Source organism: Halichoerus grypus, chromosome 1 (genome assembly GCF_964656455.1).
Source record: "Halichoerus grypus chromosome 1, mHalGry1.hap1.1, whole genome shotgun sequence".
Taxonomy (NCBI): domain Eukaryota; kingdom Metazoa; phylum Chordata; class Mammalia; order Carnivora; family Phocidae; genus Halichoerus; species Halichoerus grypus.
This window is the reverse complement of record NC_135712.1, coordinates 100,082,471-100,109,663: the sequence shown is the minus strand read 5'-3', so window position 1 is coordinate 100,109,663 and position 27,193 is coordinate 100,082,471. Positions and strand designations below refer to the sequence as shown.

At 35.3% G+C, this 27,193-nt stretch overlaps 1 long non-coding RNA gene across 1 annotated transcript in view; it reads left to right on the top strand.

Annotated features, from left to right (window-relative positions):
- LOC118523444 (uncharacterized) overlaps positions 1–27,193 on the top strand; it is a 657,240-nt gene that overhangs the window by 418,939 nt on the left and 211,108 nt on the right. The window contains exon 4 of the long non-coding RNA XR_013443438.1: positions 9,804–9,930. This is a non-coding gene — a long non-coding RNA (uncharacterized LOC118523444). The remainder of the gene's footprint in view (positions 1–9,803; positions 9,931–27,193) is intronic.

The following is a 27,193-nucleotide window of genomic DNA, read 5'->3' as shown; positions in this document are numbered from 1 at the left end:
TTTTGATTATATATTTTATATATAGTTTTGATTTGATGTATATATAGTTTATATATAGTTTTTTCTAAGCTTTTATTTATATAACAGAGAGCGAGAGAGCACAAACAGGGGGAGCAGCAGGCAGAGGGAGAAGCACACTCCCTGCCGAGCAGGGAGCCCGATGTGGGACTCGATCCCAGGATCCCGGGATCATGACCTGAGCCGAAGGCAGACACTTGCTTAACTGACTGAGCCACCAAGGTGCCCACATAGTTTATATATAGTTTTGATTACTGGCTTTATCCTTTAAAATATGTCTTATAGATCTTTCTGTATCATTATATTAGATTGATTTTATTCATTAGAACCACTTCCTAGTATTTAACTGTAACATTTTGATTGTTAAAACAATTTGCTCATGATATAATGATGCAAAGAATTTTCTCATGTGCTTCATTGTGAGCAAGTGTATTTCTCTATGCTATATAAATTATACATCAATTAAAAGTTTTGCCCATTTTTAAATTTTATGAAAACTAAATTTTTATATTTAGTTTACACCTAACTAAATGGGCTCCAAAGATATTATATCACATTTTCTCCATAATTTCACAGAATATGAGACTAATGATTTCCTAAATATTCACCAATACTGGATATTATCAGTCTCTATTTTGGTAATGTGAAGGTTAAAAATGATATTTCCCCAGAACTTCACCTATATCAGATATTATCAATCTATTCATTTTTGAAACAACAATGTTAAAATATGTTATGGTCATTTCAGTTTTGTAGTCCTGATTTTTATGAGATAATTTTTTCATGCGTTTATTGGCCAGTTATATTTCTTTTACTGTGAGTTGGTTGGTTTTTATCTTTTGCGTATTTTTCTTAAGTTCTCTAGTAATTTGTGTATTAATTTCTAAGTGTTCTATATGTAATTTGGATTTTGGATAAGTAGTGCAAATACTTTCAATCTGTCATAATTCTGTTTACTGAATCACTGTTATAAATAAGTTAATCTTTGCTAACATCCATCAGTGACTTTTCTTTGAAACATTTAAATTACAGTAATTATAGAAGGAAATTTTAATCAAAATTAATTTTACTTATGTTTGTTAAAAATAAAAATAAAATCTGTTTTAGAAGAGAATCAAACAGTTTCTTTTGCTGTACAGAAGCTTTTTATCTTGATGAAGTCCCAAAGTTAATTTTTGCTTTTGTTTCACTAGCCTGTGGATATGTATCTTGAAAGAAGTTGCTGTGGCCGATGTCAAAGAGCTTACTGCCTATGTTCTCCTCTAGGATTTGGATGGATTCCTGTCTCACATTGAGGTCTTTCATCCCTTTTGAGTTTATCTTTGTGTAGGGTGTTAGAGAATGGTCAAGTTTCATTCTTCTGCATGTGGCTGTCCAATTTTCCCAGCACCATTTATTGAAGAGACTGTCTTTTTTCCATTGCATGTTTTTTCCTGCTTTGTCAAAGATTATTTGACCATAGAGTTGAGGGTCCCTATCTGGGCTCTCTGTTCTGTTCCATTGGTCTATATGTCTGTTTTTGTGCCAGTACCATGCTGTCTTGGTGATCACTGCTTTGTAATATAGCTTGAAATTGGGCAACTTGATGCTCCCAGCTTTGTTTTTCTTTTTCAACATTTCCTTGGCGATTTGGGGCCTTTTCTGATTCCATACAAATTTTAGGATTGTTTGTTCCAGCACTTTGAAAAATGTCATTGGAATTTTGATCTGGATGGCAATGAAGGTATAGTTTGCTCTGGGTAGCATAGACATTTTAACAATGTTTATTCTTCTGATCCATGAACATGGAATATTTTTCCATCTTTTTGTGTCTTTTTGTGTCTTCTTCAATTTCTTTCATGAGTGTTCTGTAGTTCCTAGAGTATAGATCTTTACCTCTTTCATTAGGTTTATTCCAAGGTATCTTATGGTTTTTGGTGCTATTGTAAATGGAATCGTTTCTTTAATTTCTCTTTCTACAGTTGCATTGTTAATGTATAAGAAAGCAATGGATTTCTGTGCATTGATTTTGTATCCTGCCACATTACTGAATTGCTGGATGAGTTCTAGTAATTTGGGGGTGGAGTCTTTTGGGTTTTCCACATAAAGTATCATGTCATCTGCAAAAAGAGAGAGTTTGACTTCTTCTTTGCCAATTTGAATACTTTTTATTTCGTTTTGTTGTCTGATTGCTGTTGCTAGGACTTCTAGTACTATTTGAACAATAGTGGCGAGAGTGGGCATCCTTTATGTGTTCCTGATCTTAAGGGAAAGGCTCTCAGCTTTTCCCTGTTGAGGATATTTGCTGTGGGGTTTTCATAGATGGATTTTATGAACTTGAGGAATGTTCTCTCTATCCCTATATTCTGAAGAGTTTTAATCAGGAAAGGATGCTGTATTTTGTCAAATGCTTTTTCTGCATCAATTGAGAGGACCATATGGTTCTTCCCTCTCCTTTTATTAATGTGTTCTATCACATTGATTGATTTGTAAATGTGGAACCACCCTTGCATCCTGGGGAGAAATCCCACTTGATCGTGGTGGATGATCCTTTTAATATATTGTTGGATCCTATTGGCTAAGATTTTGTTGAGGATTTTGGAATCCATATTCATCAGGTATATCAGTCTGAAATACTCCTTTTGGATGGGGTCTTTGCCTAGTTTGGGGATTAAGGTAATCCTGGCCTCATAGAATGCATCTGGAAGCTTTCCTTCTGTTTCTATTTTTTGAAACAGCTCCAGGAGAAAAGGTATTATTTCTTCTTTGAATGTTTGGTAGAATTCCCCAGGGCATCCAACAGGCCCTGGACTCTTGCTTTTTGGGAGGTTTTTGATCACTGCTTCAATCTCATTACTGGTTATTGGCCTATTCAGGTTGTCAGTTTCTTCCTGTTTCAGTCTTGGGAGTTTATAGGTTTCCAGGAAGGCATCCATTTCATCCAGGTTGCTCAGCTTATTGGCATACAATTGTTGATAATAATTTCTAATAATTGTTTCTATTTCTTTGGTGTTAGTTGTGATCTCTCCCCTTTCATTCATAATTTTATTAATTTGGGTCCTTTCTCTTTTCTTTTGGATAAGTCTGACCAGTGGTTTATCAATCTCATTAATTCTTTCAAAGAACCAGCTTCTAGTTTCATTGATCTGATCTACTGTGTTTCTGGTTTCTAATTCATTGATCTCTGCTTTAATCTTAAGTATTTCTCTTCTAATGCATGGCTTAGGCATTGTTTGTTGTTTTTTCTCTAGTTCTTTAAGGTGTAAAGTTAGTTGGTGAATTCGGGATTTTTCTATTTTTTTGAGTGAGTCTTGGATGGCTATGTATTTCCCCCTTAGGACCGCCTTTGCAGTATCCCATAGGTTTTGGACCGATGTGTTTTCATTCTCATCTGTTTCCATGAATTGTTTAAGTTCTTCTTTGATTTCCCAGTTGACCCAAACATTCTTGCACAGAGTGGTGTTTAGCTTCCAAGTGTTTGAATTTCTTCCAAATTTTTTCTTGTGATTGAGTTCCAGTTTTAAAGCATTATTGAGAATATGCAGGGAATAATCTGTCTTTTGATATCAGTTGAGACCTGATTTGTGACCCAGTATGTGGTCTATTCTGGAGAAAGTTCCATGTGCACCTGAGAAGAATGAGTATTCTGTTGTTTTAGGAAGGAATGTGCTGTATATATCTATGAGGTCCATCTGGTCCAGTATGTCATTCAAAGCTCTTGTTTCTTTGTTGATTTTCTGCTTAGATGATCTGTCTATTGCTGAGAGTGGAGTATTGAGGCCTCCTAAAATTAACATATTATTATCAATATGACTCTTTATTTTGGTTAACAGTTGGCTTATGTAGTTGGCTGCTCCCATGTTGGGGGTGTAGGTATTTACAATTGTTAGATCTTCTTGTTGGATAGACCCTTTAAGAATGATATAGTGTCCTTCTGTGTCTCTAACTACAGTCTTTAGCTTAAAATCTAATTTGTCTGATATAAGAATTGCTACCTTAGCTTTCTTTTGAGGTCCGTTGGCATGGAAGATGGATCTCCATCCCTTCACTTTCAGTCTGGATGTATCTTTAGGTTCAAAATGAGTCTCTTGTAGACAGTATATGGATGGGTCCTGTCTTTCATCCAATCTGCAACTGTGTGCCATTTTATGGGAATATTTAGGCCATTCACATTGAGAATGATTATTGAAAGATATGAATTTATTGTCATCCTGTTGCCTGTGAAGTCTTTGTTTCTATAGATTGTCTCTGTAAGTTTCTATTCTGTATCACTCTTGGGGTCTTTCTCCTTTTATAGAACCCCCCTTAATATTTCTTGCAGGGCTGGCTTAGTGGTCAAATATTCTTTTCATTTCTGTCGGTCGTGGAAGCTCTGCATCTCTCCATCCATTCTAAATGACAGCCTTGCCGGATAAAGTATTCTTGGCTGCATGTTCTTCTCATTTAGTACCCTGAATATGTCTTTCCAGGCCTTTCTGGATTGCCAGGTCTCTGTGGATAGGTCTGACATTATTCTGATGTTTCTCCCTCTGTACGTAAGGAATCTCTTCCCCCTAACTGCCCTTCAGATGGTTTCCTTGATTCTAAGATTTGCGAGTTTTACTATTACATTCTGAACCATTGGTCTGTTTTCCTTGGTCTTGGGAGGGGTCCTCTCTGCCTCTGGGACTTGAATGTTTCATTCCCCGGATTAGGGAAGTTCTCAGCCACGATTTGCTCAAATATATCTTCTCATCCTCTCTCTCTCTCCACCCCCTCAGGGATCCCAATAATTCTGACATTGGAATGTTTCATGGTGTCACTTATTTCTCTAATTCTGTTTTCATGGATTTTGAGCTTTTTCTCCCAGGCATTCTCTTTTTCCTTCTTTTCTATCAACTGGTCTTCTAGATCACTAATTCGTTCTTCTGCCTTGTTTACCCTAGCTGTTAGATTTTCTAGATTAGATTGAATCTCATTGCTAGCATTTTTAAGTTCTGCCAGTTCAGCTTTCATTTCTGCCCTTAGAGACTCTGCCATTAATCGATTTCTCCTTCCTAGCTATCGTCTTCATAACTGTTACCCTGAAGTCCATTTCCAACATCTTGGTTATATCTGTATCCATTTGTAAATCTGTGGCAGAAATCAGTCTCTGAGTTTTTCCTCTTTGGGGGGTTCCCCCTCCTAGTCATTCTGTTGAAGGGTGGTTGAGGGAATGTACAGAGTCCAAATTATTGACCACAACCCAAGCAAGATGCACCAGTTTTATAGGGACCTTAGGGTTGTTGGTTTCTTGTTCTCCCAGCCTGTCTTCTGGGGAAGGGGTCTGCCACACTGTTACTCAGGCAACCCTGTTTGGGCAGAGTTGCCCTGCCCCCTATGGGGGGGGGATGGGCTCAGTGAAAACCGGTTTTTTGGGGCTTTTGTTCTCTGGCTGCTTTCCCTGGTGGATTTCCACATCTCTTCTGAGAGTCAGAGCAGAAGAGACCATTTCCAACTCTCTGCCTCAGAGCAGAGAGATCTCAGTCTGTTCTTCATTGAGCTCTCCAGGCCACACTATCTCTGTTTCTGTCTATAAACTGCAGCATCCTGGGTTGTGTGCCCCTCAACAGCGCTCCCAGTCCTCGCCTCCAGGTTGGGGTACAGGGGCATGTCTCTGCCTTTTGTGCTTCTAAAACCACCAGCCGCCCCCAGGTCGCACATGGGGCCCCAGTTCACAGGCGCTCCAAGTTTCAGTCCAGGGGGCTGCCCTAAAGTCTTTTCCCCATTGCTTTTGGCTTGAAAATCTGTGCCCCGTCCCCAGAGCGGGAGGCTTTCACACACTGGCGGTGTAGGATCCCCACGGCTCCCTCCCCCTTCTGTTTATCTTCTGTTATCTGCCCATGGAATCATGGCTCCCTGCTTCATACCTTGAAACCAAGCAAAGCAATATTCTGTTTGTAGAGATCAAGATCTATCTTCTTACATCTCAGGCTGATTTTGTAGGTGTTCAGAGTGGTCTGGTAGATATCCAGCTCAATTCAGGGGACCGGTTGGAATAGGGTCCCCTATTCCTCCACCATCTTTTCCTCCTCCCTCACGTTTTTATTTTAAAACTCTTGTAATCATGTGCATCAATTGGTAGACTCACACTAATGCAATAAATAGGACAGAATTTGCTGAGATCACTGAATTGTGATTTAAAATACACCAGTACTTTTCTTAAGACTTTGAAAAGAACTCCTACAAATATGTAACAAATTGGTATTCTTCAGATTTAAAATTTAACGTATGGGATAGAATCATGGTCTTGGGTAGGGACATATCTCTTTTATGAATGCCAGATCTGCCTGTGGGGATGTTATTTAAACCTTGAAATCTCATCCGCCTATCTGTAAAATGAAGGTAATAATGACTTATATCCTACGGTAATTCTGTGGATTCCTTAAAATGACATGGTAAGCACTTAGACCAATGCCTGATGCATAATGATAAATGTTAGTTGTCATTTATATATTTATTAATCTGTTTTAAAATTGGTTCTCTTGTTCTTCAGGTACAATATTTAGAAGACAATTTACTTTGAAAGCCATTTCTATTAATTATAAAATCCATTTGGCTTTTGACAAACTTCTCAATGTCTTCTGATGAACCGAAAACAAAGTATTAAGGAAAAAAAAAGTCACCCTGATTAAATTAAAACTAATCTGACTTCTAAGATCAGGTGTAAAGTTTTAAGAGAAAAATCCATATTATTTCACTTAGTTTTTAGTCAGTTCTATCAGCTCTAGCAGAATTAGTTTTGTTCTTCTTTTGGTGTGAATAACTAATTGTAGTAATTAACCTAACTATAACAGTATAATAATCAAACAATCAGCATTAAAGTGGCTTTCAACTTTCTCCTAAAACTTTAAATATCAGAGTGACCAAAATATCCATCTCACCTGGATAGAGTTCCTTTGATCATTTCTGAATGATAACTGCTTCAATATTTTGAATAGGAAAGAAATCATTGAACGCTAAAACAAAGCACATTGTGAGCCTGTATTGGACCTTAATTAGTGACTGAGGAAGACAGTTCAAAGCTTATCAAAATTCACTTGGGTATATTTTCTTTTATTCTTCTATTTACATTTTAGATATAATTTTGTTTCTAAGAAGTTGTACTCTTTCCATAGGGTACATTAGAAATAATTTTAGAGATATGATTGGGTTAGAAGAAGAGAGGAAAATGGCTAATAATCGATGCCTCTGACTTTCCTATAAAGTCATCCTTGAACAATAATTGGTGGGATCTCTGCTATCCAAAAAGAAAATAACCTCCTTTCAGTCACCTACTCCAGGGCTGCATTCCATCCCCTCTGAGGGCTGGAGAAGGTAATTTTACTGTGTATACAATGTCTCACATCACACTTCCAATTACTTCATCCCTCCAGTGAGGTTTGAAAACTGGAAACAACATGACTATTAGGAACATAGTTGAGGTCTATGGAGGGCTGCAGAGACTCTTACTAGTTAGGAATAGAGAAAGAAGATTATGGAATAATATGCCTTGATAAGAAGACTAAATTGGAAACACACCAATTTGAAGAATCAGAGGAGAACAACATAACAGCAATTGGAGTTATAAGAAATCTGTTAAGAGGGAAGGCGATCTCTTAAGACTCTGGAGAAATTCTTTATTGGAAAGAACAAAGAAATCTGTCTAGAGTTAAGAGTTTTAAAATGAGACTTGTGATTCTTTTTGGTGATTTATATTTATTATTGCTAGTAGAAGAAGCCAGTGATAAGGAAAACTACAGAGTCTGGGAAGTAAAAGGAATGAAATCACGTTTACAGAGGTCCATAGCCCAGTTGTTTCAGAGAAATTGTTGTTACTTGTCGTTCACCTACTTCTCTTCTGCAAGATGGTATGATTTATCTTTGAAAAAGTATTTTGTGTACCTCGTGTTTTACAGTCTCTTCCTTTATCTACAATCGTCTGTGTTTTTGTCCTTCATCTGACACCACTTTTGCTTTGAACAGGAAAAATATAGCAGGAACTCCTAGAGCTGGAAAGGTAGAATGTTGACAAAGAGAGACTCTCAGCAAGAATTCTTACTTTTGGAAGAACTAGGGCTTTTATAATATTATCATGGTTTATTTGAGAGTGGGGACTAAAGTAGAAGTCTAACTTAAGAAACTATAGAAAAAGAAAAGAGGTATCTTTTATTAGTCAGGGTCCTGATGGGAGACACGTCATAATCAAATTTTTTTTTTAAATGAGTGGAACTGTTTATGAATATGTGGCTAAAATTAATGGAAAGTATCAAGGGTTGACCTAAATTGTTTGGAGCTTCAACCACTGTAGGCTTCAGATACAACTGGAAGGAGCAGTCACAGAGACTGAGAAAGAGGAGCTGTAGCTCTAAGAGATGCATTACCTCCCCTGATAGAAGCTGTGTTCTTTGGTAGACAGACTTCACCAAATTCTGATGACCCTTCTGGTAGAGAGATATGGCCAAACTCTGAGGAAGAATGTGGAAATAAATTGTTTTTCAATCCTGTAATCACTTGTCATTTATACCCAGTGATTGGACCAAACTCGAAGCCAGAGGGCAAGAGAGCCCTTTGATGAAGTTCACAGAGTGAGCTCCATATGGCACAGAGAATAGTGGTGAAGAGGGGCAAATGGGTCTTGGGGGCCCACAGAAAATATCTAGGACACACAAATCAAGTGTCTAGGATATATACCCAGGATATACGAGTGTTTAAGAACTTTTTTTCCAAGATAAGTACCTTTATAGGCATTGAACACAAAGGTGAGGAAGTCAGCACAACCCTTGCCATTCTTGGGGCTCATATTTTAATGCATATTTTTAATATAATGTGTGCATGTACATATGTGTGTACACTTGTATTATTTACCTGGATACACATACATGCACATAATTACATACAGTATTAGAATATGTATTTTTGTGTTTTTCTTTCTTTCCCACAATTCCCAAATCTTCCTCTGATAGACAGGAAAATTCACATTGCACAGACTAGATAGAAATAAGGATGTTGAGACAGCTGAGCACATCTTGGCTAATGCCAGGGTTTTACCTTGAAATTGAGATTGCTTGTAGCCCTTTCATTGTCCAAGTAAGCATGTAATATAGAGGCCATTTCTATAGTTACTGGGAGAGGGTTTCAGTAGTCTCATTAGTTACATGCTGCCTGTGGGGCCTGCTTATTATCTAGCAGAATAATTTTATGTCCTCTGAAATTTTGCACCTATGTCAACTCTGCCCCATGTCAAACATCCAGAACACCCATTAACTTCCTCTCAATCTTCCAAAACATCAGCTGAGGTTCTTGAAGCACTCGCAGAATGGACAGTAATGATATGGAAAGAAAAGTCCCAGCTGGACAATGCAGAATCTCCCCCTAGTTAGACAGGTATGCAAGAGGGTATATGTGATATGTCAAATATCTGTTAATGCTGAATACTTAGCACATTTAGAGTTTTGAAAAGTATAATAACACATAATTCAGTTATTAGAACTTGTTTGAACTTTTTTTCTTTTGACTAATTGTCATGTTCCTAGAAAACAGCATTTATATATGAATTGTGGTTTTTTTTTTTTTTTAAAGATTTTATTTATTTATTCATGAGAGACAGAGAGAGAGAGAGACAGAGGCAGAGGGAGAAGCAGGCTCCCCGCGGAGCAGGGAGCCTGATGCGGGACTCGATCCCAGGACCCTGGGATCACGACCTGAGCCGAAGGCAGACGCTTAACCGACTGAGCCACCCAGGCGTCCCATGAATTGTGGTTTTGACATTAATTGAAAAATAATTTTTTAACCTTTATTTTTTTAAGGATTCATTGAAAACAGACACTTGAAGTCTCTAGCTGTTATAATGAACTGAACAATTTAGAAGTGTTTGGAGAAGTCACAACTGAATTTGTACCCCGATTTCAATAATTGCTACATCTGCAACTTTAGGTAAGTTACTTTACTTTTCTGAATTTTATTTTTCATATTTTTAAAGTAAGGGTAATAATTCCAAACTTCCATACCTCTGAAACAAATAATACAATATATGTTAAAAAAAAAAAAAAGAAGAAGAAGAAGAAGATAGCAGGAGGGGAAGAATGAAGGGGGGGAAATCGGAGGGGGAGACGAACCATGGACTCTGAAAAACAAACTGAGGGTTCTAGAGGGGAGGGGGGGTGGGAGGATGGGTTAGCTTGGTGATGGGTATTAAAGAGGGCACGTTCTGCATGGAGCACTGGGTGTTATATGCAAACAATGAATCATGGAATACTACATCAAAAACTAATGATGTAATGTATGGTGATTAACATAACATAATAAAAAAAAAACTTCTGTGGATATTGGAAACAATAAATGTGCATGAAAATCTTCTAATCCTACCACTCTGCCATTCCTCCTTTTCACTTATCACCAATCTGGCAATATTTCCTTGGGTCCTATCAAAGACACTGACCAATGGTGTAATTTTCTCTATTTATCCCACTCCAGATTGACTGTAAATGTATTCTATTATTCCTGAGGACCTCAGGAAGTTAAAGGTACTAAAGCCTGAGTGAATACAAAGCTATTTGCCCTGTATTTTGCTGCCTCTTGTCTTGGTTCACATCTGGAACACAGAAAATTTTACCCACATCCCAGTGTGATTTTATTCTCTAAGATTTCCTCCAGGCCCAAGACTAAAGATCTTTTGGCTCTTTCCACTTGCTAACAATGTTTCATAGACACAGTTTTGAAGAAAGTCAAAGCCTAAAATGAAATCTGTACCTCTCTACCCATGTCTAAATAAGGGGATGCAAATATAAAATATAGGAAAATTAATTTCAAATTCAAGACTACTTAAGTGGATAAACAGAAAAAAAAAAAGGAGCTCTGTTTTAACATTAATTCCCATCAGCATTAGAGATAGTTGATTCCACAAAAAACTGGAATTTGAAATTTAGCCATAACATGATCATGAAAATTATGAAATTAATGATATATTTAACTTATAAATACTATTATGTAAGGATATTAGTAACCAATACTAGAAATTACAATGAAACATTAAACTCTAAGTCAAATTTATATTGAGGCATTTGCTCCAGATTCTTCAAAAGCAGACAAATTCCTTAAGTGTCCTCCCAATGCAATATTCCTGAGGATATTTTTAGACACCTGAGATGATATTAAATTCATTACATTTGTATTAAGTCTGAATAAAGAATGCATATTATCCAGTTAATTTATTATTGTGAAACTTACCTCTGGAAGAATTAAGGCAAGGAAGAAAATAATGATTATAAATGTATTATGATTAAGATATTTAGATAAAAATAGTTTTTAAATGGTGACACTAAAAAGCATTTATGTGAAAGATAAGGGAATGGAATAGCTAATTTTCAGATATTTAACATACAGTTATTTATACACATGTTCACACATGCACACACACTCATACACCTATATGTATAAAGATGTATTTATGTAAAATTTAAGAGGTCTAGAGAAAATTCATTAACTCATTTAGCTCACAAAAACAATGGAGAACTAATACCAGCTCTCTGGTTTTGATGTTGTACTAAATTATGGAAGATATTACCATTGGGATAGGCTGAATGAAGAGTGCACAGGACCTCCTGGCACATTTCTTTGAAACTGAGTGTGAATCTATAATTACAAAATAAATGTTTAAAAAAATAGGATAATTTTGGACTAAAAACTTTTTTTTCTGTAAAAAGAGCTTATAGAGGGAAATTATGTTGTGGTTTTGAAATCAAGAGGGTACATTTTAACTACACATTTTTAAAAGTTATTATAGGAGCTAAATGTGATTGTAGGATTAAACATGAGAAAAAAAGGATCAATAGGAATTTTAAAATCCATTCTTCTTGTATAGAAATGGAAAATTGCTTTTATGCATTTACCTGGACTTTATGGTTTTAATCATAATCTATAACTTTTTTAAAGATTTATTTATTTATTTGAAAGAGAGAGAAAATGTGCGCATGCACACACGACTGTGTGCACACAAGCAGAGGGAGAGTCAGAGGGAGAGAACCTTCAGCAGACTCCCTGCTGAGCATGGAGGGCTCCATGTGTGTCTAGATCCCACAACCCTGGGATCATGACCTGTGCTGAAAACAAGGGTTGGACGCTTACCCAACTGAGCCACTCAGGTACCTCAAATAATCTATAATTTTATGTGGGAAGCATGGTAGAAAGAAATGAGGATATGAAACATGGGAAACATTTTCTAGAGAAAATTTAAAACAGGATTATGAAACATTTACTCAGTTTCCCTCTTGGAGTAGAAAGTCTATAGAAAGTCTATTCTATAGAAAAGAATGTTTTCTTCTGAGTTCACTAAATATCTTAATTCTAGATAGTGAACTTAAAAGGTCTCAATATCCTCATTTGAAATCCAGGGCTATAATACATTTTTCAAAATGTTATTTTTGTATGTGGTAGCACCACAAAATATTTGTTATAATTAATTTATAAATTAATAGAAATAGTGAAATATATCTTAAAATGGTCTGATAAACAGTTTATGAAACACTTTAAAATGATGTTGAAGAATGAAATAAAATTGTATAGATTCATTTGAGCTTTTGGTTTCTAAGTAAAAATTAAATTAAAAAATAAAATCTTATTGTGCAAAGATAGTGTAATTTTGTTTTTCTATAAGTTCTTATTTGAAGTCAATATGGTCTATTTGTATAAAATAGAAATGGAGTGAATCATAGGAATTAGTGATTTTTCAATCCATACCTGGAGAGTAGCAGGATTTCCATAATGTTCTGAAAGAACAGTGTTAAGTTTATCATGGAAGAAAGAGCTTTTAAAGTAGATAGATCACTTATATAATCTCCTTTCAAACTATTAGCTATGATCTCTTTGTCTACTAATCTTTGCTCACCACTGTACATCATCAGGATAACATTGTCTTGAATTCATGTTTTCTCTTTATTACTCTACTCTGGTTAAAGTAGGAAAGTCAGCTTATAAGTTTGATTGAGTCACTAGATGTACAATTTCTCCTATTTTCTTTGTAGAGTTTTAAGTTGGCTCTGCTTTTCAAAGGAGCAGTATTCCTCCACATAAATGATATTTGGGCAGCTTTGGGAACTTACATAGACATTAATATGGAAGAAGAGTTGGAAAGAACAGTAATTGAACTGCTGAGATAATTCTTGTCAGCTGCAGTGCTCAGAACTGGCTTGTGTTCATTGGAAGCCTTCTGGTCCTGTGGTCTCACTGAAGGCAGTGTTCTGCATATTATCTTTGATCGAGTTACGCTTGAATAATTTTGGCTGAAGATGGAACATTTTCTCACTCTTCAGAACTTTACAGTTGCACTTGCTAATAAATCCATGGAATTATTTATTTTCCTTTTAACTATGAATTAGTTCTGAATTATAGTTCTGTATTTAAAATTTACAATATAAATGTTCATTTATAAGAATGGTAAAAATCTATAGTATCGAAACATAATAACCCAATGCAGTCTTATTTTTCTTTTTGTTTTTAAACTACAAAATTGAAATAAATCATCATTATAATGTATCTGCCTTAATCCGTTAGGGCTGCCATACAAATATCATAAATTGGTGACTTAAAAATAGAAATTTATTTTCTCATGATTCTGGAGTCTGGAAGTGTGAGATCAGGATATCAGCATGGTCTGTTTCTAGCGATTGCACTCTTTCTGTCTTATAGAAAGCCAACTTCTCTCTGTGTCCTATATGGAAGAGAGAGAGTGAACAAGAGAGCACAAGCTCTTTGGTCTCTTCTTAGAAAGGCACAATCCCACCACGAGGGCCCCATGGCCCTCAAGACTTCATCTAACCTAAATTACCTCCCAAAGGCCCTATCACCAAATACCATTGCACTGGGGGTCAAGGTTCAACATATGAATATTGGGAGGATATAAACATCTACCATATTAAGAATATCATAAAAACTTTTTTAACAAAGAACATGGCATTTAAAAGTGTCCAGAGAGGTAACACTGCACAATGTCCATAGCACTTGACAACCTTACTAAGAGCACCATACCATTTTGTATTGAACATAAATGTAGAAATTATAAAGGGCTTATACACAGTAGTGAATTTCCTTCCAAGTAATACTGGGAGAGAGGGAAAGTCTACCTGCACTCTATTGTTGGTGAAACTAAGACTCAGAGAGGTACCATGACTTGGCACCATGTTCCAAGAACAGGAACCCAGGCTTTCATGTTGGCTTCCTGATGTTCCTGAATCTTATTTTACTCTTATATAATAAAATATGCTTCCCAACATTTCTATTTCTTCTCTCAAAAGAGCAATAGACAAAAATTTTGTCTAAACATTGGAAATATAAATTTTTCTCAATTTTACCTTTTCACAACTAATCTTTTCTTTTATTGACTAATGCTTTGGATATTATTTCTTGGGCAATAATCATCAATCTAAAAACTTCAGGGTTACAACTTTCTAGTAACCTATCATGAGTAGGTAACAAGTTTCTCTAACATATTTCACCAGAACATTTTTTTGTGCTTACACAGTGGGGAAATTCTCATCCTTCTGCTAAAATGTTCTTAAAAGGAGAGGCAAAAATGTGAAAACTCAATTTTCATGTCATATATTTTCCTATTATTTGTTTTAGTACATTCTCTGAATTCTGTCAGACTTGTATATTTCTCTCAATATGCAAGATCTCAAACCAAACCAAATTATTTCTATAGAAATCTAATCTAGTTCAATTCAGAGTATCTGGAATGCACACTCACTTTGGAGTCAAATAGAATTTGTTTTGATATTATTTTTACACTCAAAATTTTATCTAAAAAATAAAGGATAGTAATTAATATTTACTATGTAGAATTGAGGCAAAGATTAAATGGATTAAATGACGTATCTCTTTGGGTAATAGCCATGTACATGCTAAAAGATTAATTAGCTAATAATCTTTATTTGTTATTAAAATTTTAGTACTAGTTCCTTTGTTGTGTATGACATTGCTTTGGAGCCAGCATATTGCTTTAGTTTTGAAAAAGAGTTAAGATTCAGAAATTTGGAGTCTCAATCTGAAAACATTATTGCAGGTAAGTGAGTGATGAGTAGTTGGCACATTATAAATATATATTTTTTATAAATGAAAATAAGAATGAGAACTGGTATTAATGTGAACATCTACTTTGATAAGGTCTTAAGCCTCTTAGGAAATTACTATTTCTAGCCTATTTCTCATAGTGATTAACGGCCATATTGAATGACCAGTTCTAGCAGTTTAACCTGCATATTTAAAATTTCATTTGAATTTCATTGAAATCACAAGCTATCATCAGGAAGTATATCAGGTCAGGAAGGACAGATCTTTCACCCGTTGCCAGAGAATAAGCTGGGGATATTCTCAGCATGAAGTATTGGGAGTTCTTGAAATTAGGAATTTGTCTAAAGTAACCTTTTTATATTTTAAACCAACATACAGAAAGTGATAATTAAAGGGACACCAACAGAAAAACCTACCTGTTATTATTCAGCCATAAAAAAGAATGAAATCTTGCCATTTGCAACAATGTGGAGCTAGAGTATATAATGCTAAGTGAAGTAAATCAGAGAAAGACAAACACCATCTGATTTCACTCATATGTGGAATTTTATTTTATTTATTTATTTTTTATTTTATAGTTTTATTTTTATTGTTATGTTAATCCCCATACATTGCATCATTAGTTTTAGATGTAGTGTTCCATGATTCATTGTTTGTGCATAACACCCAGTGCTCCATGCAGAACGTGCCCTCCTCAATACCCATCACCAGGCTGACCCATCCTCCCACCCCCCTCCCCTCTAGAACCCTCAGTTTGTTTTTCAGAGTCCATCATCTCTCATGGGTTCGTCTACCCCTCCAATTTCCCCCCCTTCATTCTTCCCCTCCTGCTATCTTCTTCTTCTTCTTTTTTTTTTTTTCTTAACATATATTGCATTATTTGTTTCAGAGGTACAGATCTGAGATTCAACAGTCTTGCACAATTCACAGCGCTTACCAGAGCACATACCCTCCCCAGTGTCTATCACCCAGTCACCCCATCCCTCCCACACCACCTCATATGAACTCACTGATATGAGGAATTCTTTTTTTTTTTTTTTAAGATTTTATTTATTTATTTGAGAGAGAGAGAGAATGAGAGACAGAGAGCATGAGAGGGAGGAGGGTCAGAGGGAGAAGCAGACTCCCAAGCAGGGACCCCGATGCGGGACTCAATCCTGGGACTCCAGGATCATGACCTGAGCTGAAGGCAGTCACTTAACCAACTGAGCCACCCAGGTGCCCCGATATGAGGAATTCTTAATCTCAGGAATCATATGTGGAATTTTAGAAACTAAACAAATGAGCAAAATAAAAAAAAAAAGAAAGAGAAAGAGGCAAGCCAAGAAACAGACTCTTAACTATTGGGAACAAACTGATGGTTACCAGAGGGGAGGTGGGTGGGGGGATGGGTGAAATAGGTGATGGGGATTAAGGGGTGCCCTTGTGATGAGCACCAGGTGATGCATGGAATTTTTGAATCACTATATTGTACACCTGAAACTAATACAACACTGTATGTTAATTATACTGGAATTTAAAAAAAAGAGAGTCTGCTTTTTGGTTTGTTTCTTTTTTCTTCTTTTGTTTCTTAAATTCCACCTATGAGTGAAATCATATGATATATGTCTTTCTCTGCCCCACTTATTTCACTTATCATTATGCCCTCTAGATCCATCAATATTGCTACAAGCAGCAAGATTTCATTCTTTTTTATGTCTGAGTAATTATTCAACTGTATGTATGTGTGTGTGTGTGTGTGTGTGTGTGTGTATACACCACTTCTTTATCCATTCATCTATCCATGGACACTTGCACTGCTTCCATGATTTGGCTATTATAAATAATGCAATAAACATAGGGGTGCATATATCTTTTGGAATTAGTGTTTTTGTATTATTTGGGTAAACACCCTGTAATGGACTTATGTGGGTTTTTCGTTTGTTTGTTTTTGATGTTAAGTTTTATAAGTTCTTTATATATTTTGGATACTAACCCTTTAGTTACCCTTTGTCTTTGGAGCATTTAGTCTATTTACATTCAAAATAATTATTGATATGTATGTACTTATTGCCATTTTGTTACTTGTGTTATGGTTGTTTTTGCAGTTGTTCTCTGTTGTTTCTTCTCTTTCAGTTTGATGGCTTTCATTAGTGATATGCTTGGATTCTTTTTTCTTTATTTTCTGCTTATCTATTAAAGATTTTTGATTTGTGGTTACCATTAGGTTTTTTTTAACCATTAATTATATATATATATATATATATATATATATATATATATATATATATAAGCATATAGCAATCTGTATTAGATTGATGGTCACTTAAGTTTGAACCCATTCTGAAAGCACTAAATTTTTACTCCCTTCCCCTATGTTTTATGTATATAATGTCATATTTTACATCCTCTTATTCTGTGAATCCCTTGACTGATTTTCTTTTTTTTTTTTACAAAATAATTCTCATCTTTATGATGTATGGCATACATTCTGGATTTTTTTTTAAAGATTTTATTTATTCATTTGACAGAGAGAGAGCACAAACAGGGGGAAGGGTAGAGGGAGAGGGAGAAGCAGGCTCCCTGCTGAGCAGGGTACCAGATACGGGGCTTGATCCCAGGACCTGGAGATCATGACCTGAGTCGAAGGCAGTTGCTTAACAGGCTGACCCACCCAGGTACCCCTCTGTTGACTGATTTTTATAGATATAATTGTTTTACTGCTTTTGTGCTTTCACCTCCTTATTAATTTTATAAGTGATTAATATATTACTTTTATTATGTTTGAATATACCTGTGGAATTGTTTTGTTTCTCCTTTTCCTTTCCACTCAAAGAATTCCCTATAACATTTCTTGTAAGGCTGATTTAGTGGTGTTGAATTCCTCTAATTTAATTTTTGTTTGCCTGGGAAACTCTATCTGTTCTATTCTGAGTGATAGCCTTGCTGGATAGAGCATTCTTGGTTGCAAGATTTTTCTGTTTTTAGCACACTGAATACATCATGTCATTCTCTTCTGTCCTATAAAGTTTCTGCTGAAAAATCAGCTGTTAGCCTTATGTGGTTTCCTCCCTTGTATGTAACTATTTTCTTTTCTCTTGTTGCTTTTACAATTTTTTCTTTATCACTACTTGTTTGCCATTTTAATTATATATCTTGGTGTGGACCTCCTTGGGTTGATTTTGTTCAGGGGTCTCGGTGCCTTTTGGCTCTGGATATCTGTTTCCTTCCCCAGATTAGGGAAATTTTCATCTAGTATTTCCTCAAGTAAATTTTTGGCCCCCTTTTCTCTCTTTTCTTCTGGGATCCCTATAATGCAAGTACTATTATGCTTGATGGTTTGGGATGTTCTCTTAATCTATTCTCATGTTTTATTCTTTTATCTTCTTCCTATTCAACTTGGTTGCTTTATATTACTGTCTTCCAACTTGCTGATCTGTTTCTTCTAGTCTACTATTTATTCTATCTAGTGTGTTTTTTTTTTAATTTCAGTTATTGAGTTCTTCATCTCTGATTGGTTCTTTTTTATATTTTCTATTTCTTTGTTGAAGGTCTCAATGATATCCTCCACTGGACTCAAGTCCAGTAAGTATCTTTATGACAATTATTTTGAATTCTCCATCAGGCATATTGCTTATCTCTGTTTCATTTAGCTCTATTGCTGTGATTTCATTCTATTCTTTCATTTGGGACATATTGCTCTGTCTCCTCATTTTGTCTAATTCTATGTGTCTGTCTTTTTGTATTAGAAAGGTCAGTTATATCTCCAGACCTTGAAAGTAGTGGCCATATGAAGAAGAGGTCTTGTAGTGCCCTGTAGTACAATGTCTCCTGTTCACTAGAACCAGGCACTTGAGAGGTATCTCCTGTGTATGTTGCGTCTGTTGTGGCTGAGCCATATTTGCCTTTAACCCTGTTGTCTGCAATGGCCCTCTTTACCTATTGTGGTCAAGGTTTGGTTTCTGTGCAGTTGAGGGGCCAGTCTGAGGCTGGCTTGGGCTTGAGTTTCATCAGATGAAAAACCTATCCTCAGCCCATTTGCTGGAACTGAGGTTGCACTAACCTGCAAAGCACATTAGTCAGAATAGATGTCTGCCACCAGTGTATATGTTGGGGTCACAGTGACCTGAGCTACCAGGGTTTCTCTTTGTGCTGCTCCCTGTGAGGTGTTTTGTTTTGTTTTGTTTTGTTTTGTTTTTTTGTGGATGGGGACGACAGATCAGATGTCTGCTCCCAGCCCACTGCCAGGGCTGCAGTGGCACTGGCGTGTCTGGTTATTTTCTCCTTTCCCCAGGGTAAGAGTTACTTTAGAGCAGTGCTGGCCTGTGCTGGGGCTACTTGCAAATGAGATGTGTCTGGCACTGCTTTGGATGGACTGCTGGTGAGCAAGAGGGGCAGTCCTCAGGAGAACACAGGTGTGGGGCATGCAGTGTTAGCAAGTTAGGTGGTGAGTGTTCATGCTGGTTCCAGTCGGTGTCCAGGTATTGAGGCTGGGGGATAGGGGAGAAAAATGATGCTTCCTAGCTCTTTTGTTCTTTGAGAAGTCTCCTAAAGATCCCTGATCCTCCACTGCAAATTCTGAGATTAGTAAATAAATCTCCTTCCTATATATCCCAGGCACTTATCAAACTGCTGCTTCTGTGCTCTATCTCAGCAGGATTATTTATTATGATGTCTTTTTAAGGGTGGCAACTGTTCTCTATCACCTTCTAGCTCTCCCAGAACTAAACACGTTGATTTTTAAATTTCTAGATGTTATGCCCCACTGATTGTAAAAACTCACCATGTTAGGTCCCTTTGGTTTTCAAAGCCAAATGTTATGTGGACTTGTCTTCATAATGCAGGTACCCTGTTTCTGGGGTGTCTGGTGTGGGGTCTGTTCCTCTCCTTTCTCTGTGCCTTTGTGTCCCTCCTGTTTATGATTAGTCTTGTGGGTAGTTTGGTTCCAACCATGTCTCCACCCTTTCTACCATTTTTTGATGTGGCCTACTCTCTATTATTAAGTGTGGAGTCTATTCTTCTAATCTTAGTTCATTTTCTTGGTTGGTTACACTGATGTGGCTCATATGTAGGTGTATCCATGGGACAAGGTGTGCTTAAGATCCTCCTACTCTGCCATCTTCCCAGGCTCCCTCCCTGGTTATTGTTTTATATTAACTTTATAATCATGATTAAAAAAACATTTTAATGATGACCTTTCACAGTTTAATTGGAAATTTATTAAAATTTTAAATTATTTGGGAAGAATTGACACATTTACAGTGTTATATATTCACAATTATATATACTATATATACTATATATATATATATATATAGGATTCTGTGTTATACAGACTATATACTGTATTATGTATTCACATTGAGGTACATCAAGAGCTATCCTTTTATTTCATGGTTTATGATTTTCTTAGTAGGATTTTGAAGCTGATTTTTGGATAGCTCAGACTCACATATTTTTAAAATTTATTCCCATTAATTTATAACTTTCTTGGGGGGAATTGTAATATGATGTTTCTTGAATTATGTCTTCCCAATTGATGTTAATTATATGGAAGAAAATGATTTATGGTGAGCACTTTGTCTATCTATCCTTCTTTTATTTCCCATTCTTTCCTTCTAACTATTCTCTTTGTTCAGGTATTCAGACTCCTCCCATGTAACTCCAACTCCATCTCCAACAGTTTGATTATGATTATGCAAAGTTAGTCATGATACCCTTATTGTTCTTCTTAATGATTGAATTTGGAATGGGCATATGGCCCAATTCTTGCCAATGATACCTGAGGCAGTTCCTTTTGTTGGACTGCAGTGGAAAGTATCATTAGTCATAATACCATATAACCAACAGATACAATTTCATACTTCTTTTTAAGATTGTTGCTTTATGTGGTATAATTTCTCAAATCTTCTGCCACCATCTTATCAGCCCAAAGATGAACTGATAACTAATAACTATTTCTTTTGCAACCTGATACCCTCTGAATGTTCTTATAACACATTTGATTTTCTTAGGGTTTTAATTATATCATCTAAAATAACTATGAGTCCTAACGTGTAAAGAGCTTCAAAGTCATCACTCCATTTCTTACAATAAAAAAAATTGAACAATACCCCTGAAAATCAGCAACTATTCTTAAACACAACAGATTGTTGAGGTTGTAGGGCAGTCTACTATCCTGAAATCTGAGAGTACAGGTAAATCTAGAGTCACAACTGAGATCTGTTTATCTGGATCAGAAGCTGCTAACGCCATAAATTGGTAGGAATTCTTAAGTAATCATGTTGACAAAATTACTGGAAGCTGACTAAACCAGTGAAGTGTGAGAATTCCTGAGGGCCATTGTCTTGGGGATGGAGGCACAGTTTCTTTCATTTTACATCCAGGAAATAATTTACCAGATTCCCAAGGTGAAGAGCCAAGAAAGATCCTCTCCTGGATTTGACAGGGGGAAAAGAAAAGCAATCAAGGAAAAATCAATTTGAATATTCATAATTAAAAAGGCCTACTCTCCAGGGGAAAATATTATCCTAGGCATATCTCACTATGGGGAAGGTATTTCCCTGAATTCAACACTCTCTAGCATTTCTGTGTTACCTACGGAAGGATGGTTGCTAAGAAACATTTGAAGGGCACAGCTCAGGGAACAAGCCCACTAAAAGACTGAGATTTCATTATAAATGCCTCTGTTTTGCACACTTACCACCACACCAATAGGGTTCTGGTATAATAACACTGGATTATACATAAAGACTAAAGAAAGGATACTAGAGGATTTTGAAAATTCTGTCATCTACTGATAAAGCAAACATTAAATATAGCCCAAATTCTAACCAGAATTAATATAAAACCTTACACTAATGGCCTCCCTACCTCAGTTATCTTGGTACAATTTGATTGTCTTTCAACAAAAATTACAAGTATGCTAAAAAGAAAAAGAATCAAAGTAAATATCAGAAATTGCCTCAGATATGACATAGATGTTGGAATTACTAGACGTGGAATTTAAAATAATTATGAATAGTATGTTAAGGGCTCTAGTAGAAAAAGTAGACAATATGGAACAACAGGTGGGAATGTAACCAGAGAAATGGAAACCCTAAGAAAGGATCAAAATGCTGGAAGTCAGAACACTAATAGAAATAAAGGATACCTCTGATGGAGTCATTAGTAGACTGGGCATAGAGGAAGGGATAAGGAAGTTTAAAGATATGTTCATAGAAACTTATAAAATGAAAATGAAAAAAAAAAGAATAAAAAGAAAAAGACTAGAACATCCATGAACTATGTAGCAATTATAAAACATCTATGTAATTGGCATACTAGAAGAAGAAAAAGAGAAGAGAATAATAATATTTGAAGTAATGGCTCAGAACTTTCCAAAATTAATGACAGACACCAAATAACATACACAAGAAACTCAGAGAACATCAAGGAAAATAATACCAAATAATTTACATCTAGATATATCATCTTCGCACTGAAGAAAACTAAAGACAAAGAAAAAAAATCTCAAAAGGTGCTGAAGAATAAAAATACTCTACCAATAAAAGAACAAAGATACAAATTACATCAGACTTCATGTTATAAACAATGCAAACAAGAAGAGAGTGGAACAGAACATGTTAAGTATTAAAAGAAGAAGAAAATTTTAAAACCACCCACATGGATTTATATTTCCAGAAAAGTTATTCTTCTAAAATGAAAGAAAAATAAAGATATTCTTAGGCAAACACTGAGGGGATCCATCACCAAGTCTTGTCATTCAAATGTTCAAAGAAGTTATTCAGGGAGAAGGAAATGATAGAGGTCAGAAACTTGAATCTAGATGAAAAAGGAAGAATGTTGGAGAGGGAAAAAATGAAAGTAAAATAAAATTATTTTTCTTCTTAATCAGAAAGATAACTGTTTAAGATAATAATAATCTAAATGTATTGGGTGATAATAGCATATGGTTAAGTAAAATCAGTGATAGTAGTCATAAGAGATGAGAGGTAGAAAGTGGGAATACTCTTATAGTATCTGTACTGCTTACAAAATAATACAGTGGTTTTTGAGGTGGATTTAGATTAGTTTAAAAATGTGTATTCAAACTCTGGCTCATTCATTAAGATTTATTTTAAAAATGTATAACTAATATTTTAAAAGAGGAAATAAAATAGACTCATATAATATGTTTAATTAAAACCAGAGAAGCCAGAAAAAAAGATACAAAGAACAAGTACATCGAATTGGAAACAGATGCAAACATGTAGATACTAGTTCAACTGTATCACTAATTGCTTTAAATGTAGAAAGTCCAATAATGCCAATTAAAAAACAGAGACTATCAGAGTGCATTTAAAAAAGAAAAGACCTAATTATACGCTATCTAAAGAAACCCAGTTTAAATATAAATACTCAGGCTAAAATATAAAGGGATGATATACCATGCTAGCATAAATAGAAAGCTAAACTAGCTATGTAAATTCAGACAAAGCCAACTTCAGAACAAGGGAAATATCAGAAATAGGGAAGATACATAATGATAAAGGGGCCAATGCTCCAAGAAGACCTAACAATTCTTAATGTCTATATACCTAACAACATACTGTTAAATGATGCAAAAACTGATAGAACTGTAAAGAAAATAGACAAGTCCATTATTATAGTTGGAGACTCTAACATACTTCTCTCAGTAATTGATAATCAAGCATCCAGAAAATCAGTTAAGGATATAGTTAACCTGAATAGCACTATTGACACACTTATTCTAATTGAAAATAATCATGACTTTTTCCTGCTTTCCAGTAATTATATCCCTTTAAAAAAATTACTTACAATGGAAAAATTATCCATCATGATGGTAGGAATTGTGTGAAAGTGGGAACCTTCTTTTGTTTTACCTCATAAAATACAGGTACATTTTACAATACTTATTAGTCGTTTTTGTTGTACTTTTAGGTAAACCTTCCTCAAAAATGTGGGTATTCCATGTTGATAATTGAAAGATATCTTTGCTTTGATATATTTCCCTTTATTGGTTGTAATGACTACCAAGTAAGGTCAGATCTTTGCTATAAAAATCAGAGTAGTTTTATTCTTCTCCCAGAGATTGGTCACGAGATCCACGTGATCTCATGTAATATTTTCTGCCTAAAATAAAAACAAAAACGAAAACAAAACCCTGCTGATTTTAGTTTTTTTGCATCATACAGCATGAATGATACAAAATATTAATCAAATTTATTTCAGAAAAAATTACTTATTATAAAAGATCCCTTAAAAATTCAATATAAGAATTTGAAAACCACTGATATTTCTACTAGTAGTTGTGCTAATAGAGCAGAATAAAACTAGACATGACTATGGTTAGTAACTACTATTTTATAGTATTAGTCAGTATTGGTATGTATCCAAATACCTTGGCACTTATGTTTTTTCCTGGCCAAAGAACTTCCCAATTAATTGAGAGTTTCCATGATTTAAATACACGAGGGATTAAATGCAAGTTTTCAATCTGATACTTACCTATGTGTCATCATGGATGGCTTGTCAAACAAATGGTATTTGTCCTAATGGAACATATGTTAACATTAACACAGCTTAATACTTAATTGGCAAAAATTTAAGGAAATTAAAGTTCTTAAGGATTATACTTGGCCAATACTTGATATCAATAAAGTTGTGAGCAACCTGACAGTTTATTGGATGAGTAATTAAATGCTGCACCATAATCTGAAGTATATTTGTTTCTTTTTCTTTCCACTGTAGAGAGTCTAAATGATAGATATTTATAATTGGGAGGTTAGTGTATATAGAGTTCTAAATTATAACTTTTATTAAATAAGCTTGAGTATTCAAATTATTTTAAAGATTTATTTATGATTGACAGAGAGGGTGGGGGAGGAGCAGAGGGAGAGAGAATCTTAAGCAGACTCCTCATTGAGTGCAGAGCCCAGCTCGGGGCTGGATCTCATGTCCTTGAGATCACAACCTGGGCCGAAACCTGGAGTTGGATGCTTAACTGACGGCACCACCCAGACACCGCAAGTATTTATAATTTTTTGTTTTCTCTTTGGTCTTTGATCTTTCTTAAATTAAATGTACCAGTGTATCTAATTGGAATATGGATTTTCCATATGCTGTCTATGTCTTCGATTAGTTTTTGTCCTAGGAGAAATCAGATAAAGATTTTTTATTTAGGAAAAAAAATTGGTTGTGTAACAATTTATGTTTAGCTGGCCATCCTTCCTGTTCTCCAAACCCGTTACCTGGAGATACTGACCTTTTTTCTTCTTTATTAGTTTGTGTGTCTATTCTGTGCAGCCTAGATTGCACAGACAGGCTCCTGTTTTCTGTCTGCCTACACTATCTGGTTATTGGCTTACTTTCTTACTGGTTGCCTGAATTTATTAGTAGTAATTGTGCCTTCTGTGCCTTGCATTTCAGTATCAAGGTCTTTCCTTTTGAATGCCCAGTTTTTATCTTCTCTGACATTCAGGTATACATCTGCAATCCACTTTACCATTGTTCACTTAAATCCTTTCTCCCAGCTCTACCTTAACAATTTCCAAGTCTTTATAGACTTCTATTTGGCATCTGTGTTACTCTTCTACTTTAAATTCTAGGATCATAGGATTCTGTAGCCTAGAGTTCTAAATCTAAAAGTACTCAGGATTTGATAACAGCAGTATATTTCCAGGAATTAATCTGTGTGTCTTGTGTTTCCCTTCTTCATTATTCTTTCATTGAGAACACAAGGGAAACTTTTTTCTTCACCTTAAAGTGAAATATAAATGTATACACTCAAACTTTCTGGCCTAAGTAGATGATAGAAAGATTCAAAAGTGTGCTTGCCTGAAATAGATGAAACTAGGGATAGAAGAAAGGAGAGGACTATGCAGAGGGTTGACCTGGATTAGAAAGAGAGGAGAGTGTTTCTGGAGGGGAGGAGGGTCGATGGATGGGATAATTGGGTGACTGACATTGGGAGGGTATGTATTGTAATGAGCACTGAGTATTATGTAAGATTGATGAATCACAGTCCTGTACCCGTGAAACAAATAATACATTATATGTTAATTAATTGAATTTAAATAAATTTTAAAAAAACAAAAAAATAAAGTTTTCATGGCATCTGAGGAGCTACTTGAAATATTTTTATAGAAACAAAAAAGAGAGAGAGAGGGAGAGGAGTGAAAAAAGAGAGGGAAAAGGGACCTTGCATCTCGAAGACAAGGAGTGGAATGGAAGGATGTGTCACCAAACACTGCTACGGATGTAGTCCCATTACCAGGACGTGTTCAGCTCTCTCAGGATAAGATTTGGATAATTTTTCAACTCTAGTGAGGATGACAGCATGAAGGAACTTTTTACTTTCTGACTGAAGTACAATTTCTCAGTTAGGAACTATCGTTTAATTTAGGCAGTGGTAGGAATAATGCCAGTGCTATAATAAGAAGAATATCTATATTTTTAATAAATAAAATGGCAATAAAATCTTAACTTCTAAGAAAGAAATCACATATTTTCAGAACAGCAGTAGCTTTCTTTCTTTGGCTGCCACTTCCATGTTTTCCCATAAGTTGAGATGCATCCATTAAGTATTTCTATTTGAGAGCTACTATTCTCTGTCTTTTAATTTTAAGATTATCTATAAAAAATTTTATCACTAATTTTCCTAACAAATCCAAAGAAAAAGAACTTTTCAGATGTTTCATGTTTTCAGGGAACTGAAAGTAATACATATGTTTTAATGACTGTATTATGAGCTTTGTTATAGACTTTTAAATTTATATTTATGCAAAATAAAACTGGAGATGGTGAAAAATTAGACTTAAAAAGTGAAACTATGATTTAATAATATAAAACATTGTTTCTGTATTGTCTCTTTTGGCTTAATAAAATGAAAATAATCTTACATGTATATCCTGAGGCAATCATATTAGTCATTTAAAAATAAAATCTGGGGGTGCCTGGGTGGTGCAGTCAGTTAAGCATCTGCCTTTGGCTTAGGTCATGATCTCAGGGTCCTGGAATCAAGCCCTGAGTCAGGCTCGCTGCTCAGCAGGGAGTCTGCTTCTCCCTCTCCCTCTGCAGGCTCTCTCTCTCAAATAAATAAATAAAATCTTAAAAAAAATCTGAATGTCAATGACTATGAAATAAATGCAAA